The sequence below is a fragment of the Ambystoma mexicanum genome, chromosome 4q (assembly GCF_040938575.1).
Source record: "Ambystoma mexicanum isolate Mex_15411 chromosome 4q, UKY_AmexF1_1, whole genome shotgun sequence".
NCBI lineage: Eukaryota > Metazoa > Chordata > Amphibia > Caudata > Ambystomatidae > Ambystoma > Ambystoma mexicanum.
Window position 1 is genome coordinate 1,234,167,936 of NC_090928.1, and position 14,266 is coordinate 1,234,182,201.

Consider the following 14,266-nt stretch of genomic DNA (forward strand, 5'->3'; position numbering starts at 1 on the left):
CAATCTCCAGAGAAAGCTGTGCAGAAAGACTCAGAGAAAGCAGAGCAGTATCCAAAACCAGAGAGAGCAGACCCAGATCACTGTGAAGTGCAGAGACCAGAGTCCAGTTTAAAACCTGACCAGATCCATGGCGAGGCCCATTTCACTCAAGAATATAGTGTGAGTACCTAGAAAACTGTGCAGAACCAATCTCTTAGTTAAAATAATATAATTCAATCCTATTTTAATCTAAGTAGAACTGTCTCCTAACTGTCACCTGTCATTTGCAAAGCTGTCACTTGTCATTTTCTAGTTGCAAGCTGAACTTGTCTTTTTGAACTTTAAAATTTCAAATCTGAAAAACGACCTTTATTCAATCGCTCATATCTCCGCAACCGTTTGTGCTAGAGACTTGCAGTAACTTTCATCTGGAAGCTGAGATCCTAGGCTTTCTTAGGACCCCAGAACGATAGTGATAGTCCTTGTAGTTCTTCTGTAATAGCGCTCGGCGCATTCGCAGATTTAGCCGCGATTTGACATTTTGCCGCGATTTGCAAATTTCTTCATGTGTGAAAACAGAAGCTGCTTGCCTTCCATTTGCCAGAAATTCGTTTAACCTGCTAATCATCCCTGAATCATTGATAGTGTGAGCCTGGACTAATATTAACTAGATACCACTCACCCTGAACTTCTAGAGGGAATTAAAAGCATTTTAGCATATTTTTCACTTTATTGCCAGCACATATAAAAGCATTGGGCCTGTGTTTTCAACTTCTGTAGTCTAAGTTGCTGGGTGAACTGAATTACGTTTGAATTGCATTTCTGAGAACTGTGTGCCTTCATTCCATTTCCTTGCATTGCATAAAAGGGGGGGTGAATTGTACAAGAAAGTGATTACATTGTTTTGCTGAAATCCTATCAAGTTATTTTCTGTACTGCATTTCATTCCACATTGCATCCATTGGAAACCATAAAAGTATTGTTGCTACCTTATCCATTTCATGTCAACTCCTTAGTGATTATAAAGAAGTGTGCTAGTGCCAGATTCTCCGTTGTTAATCTTTATCATATCAGATTAAGTGTGCTATTCAATTATTAATTTATTATAAAGCGTGATATATATATATTGTTTAAATTATCAATTAAACCTTTTAACTTGCAAAACAGAACTACTTCTTGGCTCAGTGGAGTCAAGGGGATTCCAAGGGAGGGGTGTTATATAGGGGTAGTCATCCAGAACGCATGAACTGGACATAAAGATATATCAATAAGGGTTTTCATTCAGTATTCTAGACTAGGCGTTGACTTGGCTGTAGTGCTGAATTGAATCCTCTTACAGCTGTGAGTGCTTTCTGTGTGGTATGCCATATCAAGTATTTTATTAAGGATTTCATTTTTGTCAGGGATTCTTAAAAGCGTTGTAGTGTATTCGTTGTGTATAGGACTTCTAGAAATGCATCCGATAGGATTGATACCTATGACTTTTGGACCTACAATTACACTTGAATGCAGCGCTTTAAGCCAGTTGACCACTGTATCTAGTTACGTTAAGTTTATGAGTAATGTGTTGCGTTGTATCTCTCATTCGGAAGTGGTACTTTCAGTATTTTGTCCTATATGTGTAATGCATGTTACACCTTTTCATAACCTTCCTTTTGCCTATTTTTATAATCTGAAATAAAATAAGATCGGCCATGTATTTGTTTATAACATGTTACAAACTATGTTAACTCATGACTTTGCTATCCAGGCCTTTGTTTAATAACAAAGCACCTATCCCTGATACTTTCACAGCCTTATCTTATAGCACTTTTAAAGACTTATTGTGTAAACCTTTATCAGCTCTATTTCAACTGTTCTGAGTACTGCCAGCATCAAACTTTCCACAGCAGAGGCTAATACTTCATTGCTGGTTAAGCCAGGGAAGGACCCAATAGATTGTGCTTTCTATATCTTAATAACCCTTTGGAATCAGGGTGCTAACATTTCTAAACCTCTGGCACTACGCCTCAGTCATATCACACCTCTTCTGGTCTAGCCAGACAGGCAGGAATCATTCAAAAATAGGCAGACATTGGATACTAAATGAAGAGGAATAAACATTTCGCAATTAGTTTCGAAAGGTTCTGTTGCCTCAATGTCACTGCTTGCACTCATCACTAAGAAGGCTTTTCACCGGCACAATTGGATCGTTCTGGGTGAGGGCATTTCTAAATTTGGGCTTTCGCCAGTAATGTTGAAATTTAGATTAACACATTGCAAGCATTCCGAAGCAGCACATTGGCATTAACAGACATATTTTGTGTACCAAGCAGAGGCGCCACTTATCACCATTAATCTTTGTGTTTACCATTGAGCCGTTCACCCCAGCTGTCCAGCTTCCCAGCCCCACATGCAAACATAGAATTGCGCTTTTCATGAATGAGATCTTCATGTTAAGTGACTCCAAGAGGACTGTGCCACACATCTTAACAGAGTTAAGATCAATTAATGCAATTACTATGAATATAAGAGATTTGCAAAGTGGCTGGTGCTCTGAAATAGACATGCCCATTCGCTTTCAAACAAAAATACATACTTCTGAGTAAATATCCCTTCTACACTTAACTATACAAAATATTGTCTAATGTGTACCAACATGCATCTAGATGGTCACCTTTAGAAATTTTTTGAATGGCGAAGTCTAGAAGGTAATTTTATGCTTGCCTCCTTTATGTGCTCCGGGACCTCCCCATAGATATGCCACCTATGCTACTTAATCCAATTCAGTACAAAATGGTGAGTTTATTTTGTAAAAGAAAGCTGCATCATATCTCTAGGAAAAGCCTATGTAGTCCCTGTGATGGAGCAGCTGTACTGAAACAGGTTCTAAAACAGCAGGCAGCTCTTAAGGATACAGCCCAGATAGTCACCGAGAGGGCTGTAGCCCATAACATGTTAACACGTTTCTATGGGTCTCTAAGATCGAGGCAGGATAGTTCCTACAGCAGACACTAACTTGCTGCAGAAAGGGCAGATCTCCAAACAGAATTACCTCTTGCCTCTCCCCCAGAATTACTTCTTGCCTCTCCCCCAGAATTACTTCTTGCCTCTCCCCCAGAATTAGCTTTTGGGTACCCGAATCTAAGATACAACCATATTCAGCTGACACATGGATGTCTCATCGAGACATAAAGGGGGAATCCTGCAAGTAAGATTGATAATATGGTTAGCAAAGGATATTCTGTAGACTCCCGATCTATACAGCTCTTAATACAGACAGCTAGCGTGCCAAGTGGGAAAACAAGAAAGGCACACAAATTCCAGGGGCTGCATTTCATCGGATACGGGAAATAGAAGCTAAAGCTTACCATTTGTTTTCACCTTAGAGAACAACTGTACAAGGTTTACCTTTAATGGCACAGGAACCCCTACTCGTCTTTCCACAATCTAAACCACAAGCTCTCATCTTTGCTTGAGGACCTGTGGATACCCTGGCATGTTCCATATTTGGTGGTGTAGTCCAATGCAGCAGTCATCCTGGAAAGAGTTATTACCGGTGATTTGGAAGGTATCCCATCCTCATTTCCTTCGGATCCAGTTGTGATCCTATTGGGGGTGGTCAAAGAGAAAAATACATTTCAGTTGAGATATAAAACGGATCAGTCAGATTCTCCTTGCTGCCATGATTTGCATCAGGGAAAAAAGTGGCAGCCCTGCCATGGAGTCGTTTTGGAAAAAAATGATGCCAATTAACTTTGGACAAGCTTACCTCTGTAATTCATAACATGCACAATCGGGTTTGTTCAGCTAAATGAAGAAAACGTCCAAAGGCTAGGTATAATGTGGAACGTTCAGCTATATTTATTTGCCTATGCAACTCAACTTCAACAGATAAGTCATGGAATAGTTTACCTTATGCATCACACATTCCAAATCGCATCTCCTCTCAAAACTAACTTTCTGCTGAACCATGTGATTCACATGTTTTATTACAGCAATTTAGCTGTTGGTTATGACTTATTTGAATGAATTAACACTGACTGCATTTCACTGACTGCATTTATCATTATGACTGAATTAAGATTGCCACAACTGTACAAATCTATCCAAGTTACCCTTTTAAACCAATATAAATATTGTTTAAAAAATAAAGAAGGGTATTAGTTTTTGGGCTTATGCATGGTAAAATAACCCTGTAAGGTCATCTGGCCCTCACTGGACCATTTCTCTGCTTTAATTACCTAATTGCATTCTTGACCACTTTCAAAGTGATTTTGAATGCCATATTTATTTACTGCTATCCTATGTACTGCACTTCCCCTCCCACTTCCCCCTCGCACTTACCCCTCCCCTACACTTGCGCGATCTCAATGTCACCCGGCCAAGTAAGATCGTTGTCTCCGTCTTCCCTCTGTTCCCCTCCCATGCCTTATCGCACCTTGAAACACTTGTGTATAGGCGCTTTATAAATGCCATATCATATCAAGGAGGCACTTTGGTCCAGGGACAGCTTGGTGATCTTCACCTGGTTTATGTATTGGCCTTTTACCTGGGCCATTGAGCATTATGCAGAATAGTGTGCGAGACAGCCTGGAACATGGACCATTAAGTACGATAGTCTTTTACAATTTTACCACTGGTTTTTTTCATACCACATACTCTTTTATGGAACTGCCTTTTGGTTTGCCCGCCAACAACTTGTCAGATTTACTAGATTTTTCATAAAACATCTGTTCCGCACTGAAGAGTGCCATGTCGGCTTTCTTTTGGCACAGAATGGTTAGATGACCCCTTATAGCCTTGAGTCCTCTAAAAAGCAGTCAGTATTGTGCTGCTTCACACTCCTGGAAATCCGGCAGTAGATTTACATGCTTAGAATCATCCCACCATCAGGCTGTATTTAATTACAAATGCAAACCAGGAAGTGACAATTGTATAGGCCAATCCCATCATTATGCTGATACAGACCAAATGCAATGCGAAAGCCAGATTAAGCGCCCCCCCCCTTGTATCACTTCTAATATGTTCGATACTTCAAGCACACCATACACCTGTCTCACAGGGGAGCATACAACTATGAAAGATACCAACACTGGAGAGTGAGAGTTCCATGCAAGTTACTTTTATGTTCTCCAGCATTGGATCTTGGATCTTTCACAGAGTCACATGCTCAGAAGAGAGTCACAAGCAGTGCTATATAAGAAGTGCAGGCGGAAGAGGAGTCATTCTTAACTAAACGTGTTGTAAACCAACCAACAAGCGCTCACCGTGAGCACAACAGCAAGCGCAGTAATAGTATTTCCCGCCGCCATCTCCAGACAGTAGTGCTTGGTAAACATGACAGGCATTCCCCAAGAAGACACCGCTGGCTGCGCTCCAGTTGAATGGGCCTTGATAAACCCGGGGATGAGCCCACATGCATCCTCATCAAAGAATATACAAGCTAACAGCCATCTAGCAATCTCCTGCTTGGAGAGAGGTAAATACTGCGCTTCAGTTGCCAAAGTTAACCACAAGTCGATTTGAGCACAAAAACGTTGCCCTGTCAATGACTTAGCTTAATGCACTTTTTACATCTAAAATGTGATGTGATTTCTTTATCTGGAGTAGAAGGATTTGAGAACAAAGTTGGCAAGCTAACACACTTAGATGGAATGTGGGTGAGTTGTGTGAAGGCATCATGAAGCAAGCCAGACAACAGATTCAATTTCTGAACAAAAGGATTTTTATTTCATAAGTCAGGATGGATTAAGGTCGATCTTGCCATACGCTAAGGTGGGATTTCCCTACCTAAAGAAACTAGGATTGTCTGTGTCAGTGAGTTCAACTTAAACGCCTGCATCCAAAACCTATACTTGCCCTCACACTTATAAATATACAATGTGTAAGGATGGCAGCACCAAAACAAACAGTCTTCAAAGCAAAGTTCTGACCTTCTTCCAGTTCGGGCTTGGGTCAGCTTCCCCCTCCCCAAGTTCAAGATAGTTCCACAAAGAAAACAGGACTCTGGGTTCCATTCCCCAAGAGTAACACAATTCCAAAATGTCTCTTTGTTTCCTTCCCCAGGTTTTACACAAGTCCAGAATATCTTAGTGTCCCTTTCCCAAGAGCAACACAGTTCCAGAATATGTCAAAGGCTCCTGTCCCCAAGATCAACAGTGTCCCTGAATATCTCAATGTTCCCATCTCCAAGATCATCACAGTTCCAAGTGGCTCCAGTCTCTTGGTTTTCAGTATTATCATCAATTTCTACTGGTACTCCTTTCAACTTGTACCAAACAAAAATGTTCTTTTCCACTTCATCAAATACATCACACAGCCTTTGTATTCAGGCTTTTCCTAGGTTGGGGCTACTCGGTCTAGATGCAGATGTCAGACCACACGGTCCACCCATTACAGGTCTAACACTGGTTTTCCACCCATTACCAGTGTTAGCACTCAGCATCTTTTGTTTCTTTTCCTCTCTCTGGCAACTTAGGGCTTCATCACTATTTGTCTATTGGCAATACTTTAGGCTTTGCCACACTTACATTCAATTTGATTAATGGTGTATATCATCTTCCATCACCTTGCATTCACTTCGCCCTTTTCAAGCTCCACAACTTGCCTTTTACACGTGCCTCTCATTCAGTTCATAATTGTTCACAAATCTCTCAGTTTGTTCCTGATTGCTTGCAACACATTTCAACTCCTTGTAATACAGTACATATTTGTCTTCCAGCTTTGGCACACTTTTACATGCTTTTCATATTTTTTCTGTAGTTCGGTATTCAATATTGGCTGCAGTCATTTCCTTACTACTTGGCACCTTTATCATGCTTCATTCTTATTCCAAAAATCACTTGGTATATTTACAGCTCCTTCTCTTGTTCCTTTGGTTCCAAACCCTTTTATTGTGTGCCTTGTGCCTGCACGGCAACACAAAATGTCTTGCATGCGACCCAGAGCACTCCGGTACAAGTATTCTCTCCCTCATACTCACCAGAGCTGCTCTGCTTCATCGGGCGGCTTCGTACGGCTCTTCATCCGCCTCTCTGCTCATGGATAGGCGTCAGGAGTTGTAGCGAGCAGCGCTCGCTACCCAAGAACTTTGGGGCAGCAGCCCGCGGCAGCCAGGAGCTCTCACTGTGCCCCAGCTCCAGCTGGGAACATGCAATGCCGACAAGTGTTGGGGTTTTGGTCCTCTCACGGTATGCTCGTTTCGGAGCACCTTCTTCCTCCCCTGGGAACACACAGCATCCTCTCTGCCTGTCCTGCTCCAGCCTGCTCAACGCTCGTCTTCCCCCTTCTCTCCAGGCAGGTTCTCCCTGAACTGGTGCTTCGTCCTGCCTTTAAGCAGCTGCAGCCCTCCAATAGGTTGCAGGTATGAGTAATTGGCCCGATCCTCATTAACAGGACATGCCTGACCCATTCCAGGCATCTTCCTCGTCTCAGTACTATAGGGGTGAAACTGATTAGAATAGGAGTGTTGATTACTCCTAGTCGCCTCTTCCTCATCCCAGTCTTAAAGGAGCCTGAATGGGATACAGTTGGAACATATGTCAGTGGGAAAGAGTCACACCAATTTATTTTAGTAGGGGACAAGAAAGATGTATTTTGACAATTTCTTGAATCAATTGAATGAGGGTAGTGTGGGTCTAATTTATCCCTATAAAGAGGTTCTCATTATTGTCCTTTTCCCTGTCTCTGTGTATTAATGATTTACCCGAGGGTTACCTTGTAAGGGTCCAAGGGAGGAGGCTTGACAGTATCCTATAAAAGCTTCAGGGACTGATGGTTCGGTGTGGAATGGAAACGGGGAATACTGTGTCTCACCTGTGGGCGTCCTCTCCCCAATTCCTAAACACCCTCCACCCAGGTGACCCTCCCTCGCATCGCCATCCGCAGTGTCAGGATCCAAAAAAGCGAAAGCCTTTCCCAGGCCTCCTGAGAAGAGGATCCAAGGGGAGTAAGTATGAGGATACCTTCAGGTTTCTCGCAGTTGGTAAAGCTACCTTTTCTCAATTAAAATATGTAAAGCGTTCTTTAATATTCTTTTATGTGTATCTAATATCCTGCATGCTGAATTGTTTTCAGTAAAAGATTGTCTTCCATGATAGATATTTCAAATCGGCCTTCTGGAAGGGTTCAAAAGACTGCTTTTATCATCAGGCATGTGAGCATCATGTTGAACTGCCAAGGCAATGCAGCACTGTTAACCAGTGGACACATCCAAATGAGCCCCTTGACAAACTGCTTTAGGTGAGGTTTCGAGAGAAAAGACAATCTCTTCATTTTAGTATTGTATGCAGACAAATGTATGCTCATTGATGACGGGCTCAAATCTTTGAGTAGCGAGAGCAGATAAGGAAGCAGGTTCCTGGTTTGTATTGTAAAAAAGTTGCTTTTGCAGGACTGAAGAAATTGTTTTCCCATTGACTTATGTCAGCCTTGTAGATGGAGCCCTTGATTCTAAGAGTAGCTTACGAAAGTCTTCTTTCAGATCTAATTGATCAAATCTGTGCCTCTCAGACAGCAAGCTTCAGTGCTAGAGAATCCCAGCTCTGATGAAGGATGTCCCCTTTCTCCTTTGTAAGCATGTTCAGGGAAGACAGTAATGTGTACATGCCAATGATGAGGAGTCCAAGCCAAGGTTATTTCTATCATAGTGCATTTCCTTCTCATAAGCCTGCCTATCCTGAAGGGGAATGAATGGGAAAGTGTACAGGTGCCTCCCTGACCACTGCCTCCCTTCGCACATGGATGTTCAAACCAACTTGCAAGAGCTTGGCATTTCACCCATCTATGCCGTCGTGAATAAGTCATTACGTTAGCGCTGTCTCCTGAAGACGTCTCCTAGAATACCGTCATTCAGATCTCACTTTTATGTTTCTATGCGATACCTGCTAAAAGGAGCCCAACAAGGATTTGTTTCCCTGATAGGTGCTCTATATTGATATCCAAAATGTTTGCTATAGCCTGTGTGCTTCCAGTGGCAAATGGAGACCTGGTCCCTCACACTTTCTGTACATAAAACAAAAGGTTGTGCTGCCCGTCAGTATCCTTAGGTTACCAAAAACCACTGGCAAACACCTTATCGCCAGGTGTATTTGCTGGCAATTTGAGGTTGTGGATATACAGTTTTCTTTCGAAGGCTGACAATTGACCCTGGATCTGTAGGTAGTCTAAATGAGCTCCCCACCAGAGTGCGACACATCTGTGATTATCGTGTTCAATGGTCCCAGATGTTGGAAAAGCCTCTCCCCACTAATTTCTGTTGGATCTTTCCACCATTGCAGGACCTTTCGAAAGCAGTCATCTAGGAATATTTTGTCTTCCAAGTTTCCTCTGGTCTGCACCCACTACGAATCAAGAAGCTCCAGAAAAGGTTGCATTTTCAGACTGCTGTGAGGCTACAAGCCCATGGCATGAGGACATACTTCCACAAAACGACTGCCTTATTGTTCAGATGACCTTCTGGGAGATGCTTTTGAAAATCACTGAAATGGGATCTAGCCGGTCTTTTGAAGGGTGTACTTTTGGAATCTGCATATTCAGATGCGTCTAAGAAAAGGTTGTAATTTGTTACAGAAAGGCACGGATCCCGACCCAGTAAAGTTCTGGGAGCTGTTTATGTGTTGTCGTTCGCCCATCCCTACGCCAATACCGGGATTTCTCCTGCAGCTGTAACTTTAAGTGTGTGAGGATGGGTCAACACTCATCTTAAAAGGGGCCAACCTGACCCTTGCGACAAGCCCGCCTGGTAAAGTCCAGGAAGCTGTTTGTTGCTGTTCATTGATGAGTGAGCTACAGCAGCTTGTATGGGAGGACTGAGTATTGCCATATTATATATGGTGCTAGGCCGTGATAATTGTCGCGAACGCGTGCACGGATTTCCAGGCTATACTCACTAACTATCTTGTTAATGATTTAAGCAAGCAAAGGTATAGTTGATTGTGTTTCCCAAACACTTTTCTTTTTTTGTTGTACTGAAACTCGAACGCTAGCGTTTTGAAGCATTTATGCCTTTGTTGACATGTGCTTCTACGGCTTCGAGCGTTATTACGTTATCTCGAAGAGCAGGGAGCAGGGGCGTCTGACTTTGCCCCTCCCCTGTCCCCTGAGCCGCTCTGGCGTGCCTCCTCTGTCTGTGACCAGCTGATCCCATGGAAGACTGCTTCAAGTTAATGTGCCTAACTTGCTAACCTTTCCGCGAGCACACGTGTGCTATAGGCTTTTACTGGGCAGTACACTGTTTCAGACATTGCTTCGTGATCATTGGACATTGGTAAGCTTGCTGGACTTTTGATGGACTCTTAATGACTTCTGATGTGAAGCCCATGATTTAACCTGACTCACTTTGATATTTTAAAACAATGGTTGTCATTTAAAAAATATTTTTTAGCATACATCATTGTAACCACTAAACTTGCATCCTTTTGCATTTTGTACTTTACTCCTTTGATGTTACTCTGGTCATATATAACAGGGTGCCCCTAGGATAGTCTGACCTGCCCTCCTTGTTAACCTATCACCTGTTATTAGCAAACCAGTTCATATAGAGTTTTACCGCCTCTTTTATCATGTCCAAGCGTAAAGCTATTATATCCCTTTCTTCTAGCCGCCAGGGAAAAACGATAGCCAAGCTGCTTGATCAGGCTAATGTAATGATTGAAGAAATTGCTCAACTTTTGCATGATGTAGGTTCCAATGATGTAACCACGAAAGGGCCCACCATAGAGTGCGTAAGGTCTTTTGGTGATAAGAGACCAGGCCATCCGGTAAGGAATTGTGTAGTAATGGACAACGCAACCTTAGAAAGCATGTTCTTTTTTTTGTATTTGCTTCAGTTGAAATTCAACTTTACAAAATGTATACATTGCTCATTAGGATTTACAATACTTGTTCTTCTCAAGCTTATAAATTTACATACACAAACACTTATCTTCCATTTATAATAACATTTGGTTGTACTTACAAGTTTGGATTCTGTGTTGGCGAATAAGAAAATTGGTCTTTCTGTGCAATTTTTATTTTTATTTATTTGGATTTATAAAGCGCCCAGCGGTCCGGTGGCATTATGGCGCTGTTACAGAATAGTCACTTAATAACACAGTAATACAAGTTATAACAGAAATTTAATGTGCAATAGAAAAGGTTAACATGACAGAGCTGATGGTGTTCCAAGGTTACAGAGGAACATTTGGTTACAGGCAGTACATTTGGCAACTGGTCTAATTAAATAGCTTTGTTTAAGCACCTTCCTGAATGTTGTAAGGGATTGTCATTTCTTAGGCTGAGTGGGAGCGCCTTCCAGGCTTTTGGGGCTAGGACTTCAAAGCTTGTGCCGCCAGCTTTCGCTCTGTTGAAGGTTGGGACTGAGAGTAGGTGAGCGTATTGGTCACATTTTGGTCTATGGGCCGGGGCCTGGTGAACTATCTGCTAGGTATGCTGGGGCTGACTGGGCGAGCATTGGTGCGTGATCGTGAGGGCCTTGAATGTTATGCGTTCTTTGATAGGGATCCAGTGGGCGTCTTTTCTTGCCTGGGAGATGTGCTCTCTCATAAAGATGCTTATAACGGATCTAAGGGCGCTGTTTTGTGCAATTTGTAATCTGTTTATGTTATTAGCAGATGTGCATAGGAGTAGAATGTTACAATAGTCACGTTTTGCGCCAATTGTGGCTCTAGCAATGTTAAGGCAATTTTTTGTGATAGGTGAGGTTTTACTGCATTTTTGATTTTTGTAGTGAGTGCAGCTGACGATGAGATGGAACTGACCTGTCTGTCCATTGATAAGGTGGAGTCCAGGTATACACCCAGAGATTTCACTGCAGTGGAGGCTATGATAATTTAATTCCCGATATTGAAGGAGCTGTATTTGTCGTCTAGTTTTTTTAGGGATTCTTTTTGGCCTACCAGTAGGATTTCTGTCTTTTCCCCGTTTAAACAGAGACCATTGGCTGACATCCAAGCCTGGATGTGTGCATATGTCTTCTAGATGGTGTTGAGGTCTTGTTCATAGTTACCCGTTAATGGGAGAAGAATTTGAGTGTCGTCGGCATAGTTAGTAAAAGTTATGCCAAATTCTTCTAAGTCACTGAACAGAGGAAGGGTGAATAGGTTGTAGAGAGTGGGGGAGGTACATGAACCTTGTGGCACTCCACATTCAATGAGGGTTGGAGAGGTTGTGGCCTGGTCGGAGAAGACCCTCATGGCTCGGCCCTCCAGGAAGGAGGTGATCCACGTGGTGGCTTCTTGTGAGAAGTGAGCAGTGTCTGTGAGATGTTTGCACAGGATCTTGTGGTCAACCAGGTCAAAGGCTGGCGACAGATCTAAGTAGTAGGAGTGAGGGTTTGCCTTTGTCCATGGCTTCGAGCAGTTGATTCTTAAGGTTTAGTAGGGCTGATTCTGTGACGTGACTTGGGCAGAAGCCAGATTGTTATGGGTTTCCAGGTAGGACTGGATCTGTAGGTAGGCGACCTTTTCAAGACTTTTCAGCAGGAATGGCACAGTGGTGATTGGTCGGTAGTTGTTGGGGGAGTTAGGGTCAAGGGTGGGTTTCTTTAGTAATGGTCGTACCCAGGCTTCCTTAAGGGCAAGCGGGACAGTGCTATTGGCGAAGGAGGCATTGATAAAGGTAGTGATAAACGGGGGCAAGGCTGCCACAATCTTCGACTAATTGGCTGGGCATGTATCTCCTTTACATAGTGAAGGTTTGGTGCTCTTCATGAGGGGTGTCTGGGACTGGGTGGGGTAGCCGGAGGCTTTGGTGGTGGTGTGGTTTTGGGCGATTTGTCAAATTGGGACTTAATTTTGAGCTGAAGTGTTTTGATTTTGTTTTACATGGCGTGCTGGATGTTGTTACACCAAGTTTTATTTTTCTCAGTGGGTTGTGTGGAGGTTGGGGGGGGTCGTCAGCTCGCTATAGATGGCGAATAGCTCTTTAGATTGCTTTTTCAATTCTGGAGTTGTAGGTGGCAGCTTTGGCTTTAGAGATGGCCAACTTATATTGTTTAGCAACTGTAAGGTAGGTGTCTCTTGTGGTAGTGGAGGGGTTTGTCTGCCATGAGGTGAATGCTGCTTTTTTTGCGGTACGGGCGTCTTGAAGTTCCTGTGTGAACCAGGAGTTGGCATGAAGAATATGCTGGTCTTTTTTCATTTCTAGTGCAGCTATAGCGTTTAGAACCTCTTTAAGAATGGCGTAGTATATCTCTACCAGTTAGCAAGACCTGAGTGTGACCATAACCCCGTTGTACGTGTAGCTCTCCCAACTCTACTGGGCAGGAAGGACCCATCCAACGAGCAGAGGGTGGCTCCGATTGAGATCAAAGGGACAGCAAGATGAGTTATTAAATGGTGTCCTGTTGCTCTGGAGGCTCAGATACCTGCCATTTATGCTAGCATCCTCCCTTCATTTGAGGTTTCCCTTTCTAGTGAAGTTCAGGATGTTGGTTTTATGTTACCTATGTATGAGGTTTTGATCAAAACAGTCATTTTTTGAGCAAACCCCAGTCTGCTGTTAGGGCAAAAGCTGTACGCAAGAACCCATGGTTCGATGCGGACTGCCGTGCCGCAAAGAAGGCCTTGATTGATCACGCTAAGGGGGAGTGAGATGGTGGGAGCAATGCCCGGTCTACAGCTAGGTTTATAGCAATATGTTCAAGTCGAAAAAAGAAGATTATTCTGGCAAGTTATGGGATGACCACCTCCAGGCTTCCATGAATGGCAATTCTAGTTCATTCTGGACTTGTGTTAGGGTTGGCAAAAGTGGGAACCAAAATCTAATTCTGGATGGCATTACAGAAGCTGTATGGTTGGCCCATTGTGAAAATCTTTTAAGGATACCAACTTACCTCCATCTGCACTTAATGATTCCACCCTGGGAAGCACTGGATGGGGGCATCTCCCCCTCTGGTGTTTTCTAAACAGGACATTAAGGTTGCTCTTATGTCGCAGAAAGCAGGGAAGGCCCCTGGACCCGATATGGTCCCGGCTGACTGGTACAGACAAGAGCTTGATATTTGGACCAGCTATTTGTTAAAGTGTTTCAATGTTTTATTGTCGACAAATGTTCCCCAATTATGGACCCAGGCCATATTCAAGAAGGGTGACACAGGATCTCCCTCTAATTACAGACCTGTCTCCCTTCTTTATGCAGGGGGAAACTGTTCACAAAAGGCGGTATTAGTCCATTTGGATGCATGGATCCTTGCATCCAAATGGACTAATACCACCTATGAGGGTACATCTGGTGTTGGAAATATTTGTCAGTTTAAGGAATATGAATGTCTATGCAATCTTTATTGACTTTAAGACCGCCTTTG

The 14,266-nt window shown here is 43.0% G+C and overlaps 1 protein-coding gene across 1 annotated transcript in view; it reads right to left on the bottom strand.

The window, feature by feature from the left end:
• LOC138468305 (uncharacterized) overlaps positions 1 to 14,266 on the bottom strand; it is a 441,590-nt gene that overhangs the window by 269,939 nt on the left and 157,385 nt on the right. Inside the window, exon 2 of the mRNA XM_069608798.1 lies at positions 3,370 to 3,567. The gene's annotated coding sequence lies outside the window, so the exon portion shown is untranslated. The remainder of the gene's footprint in view (positions 1 to 3,369; positions 3,568 to 14,266) is intronic.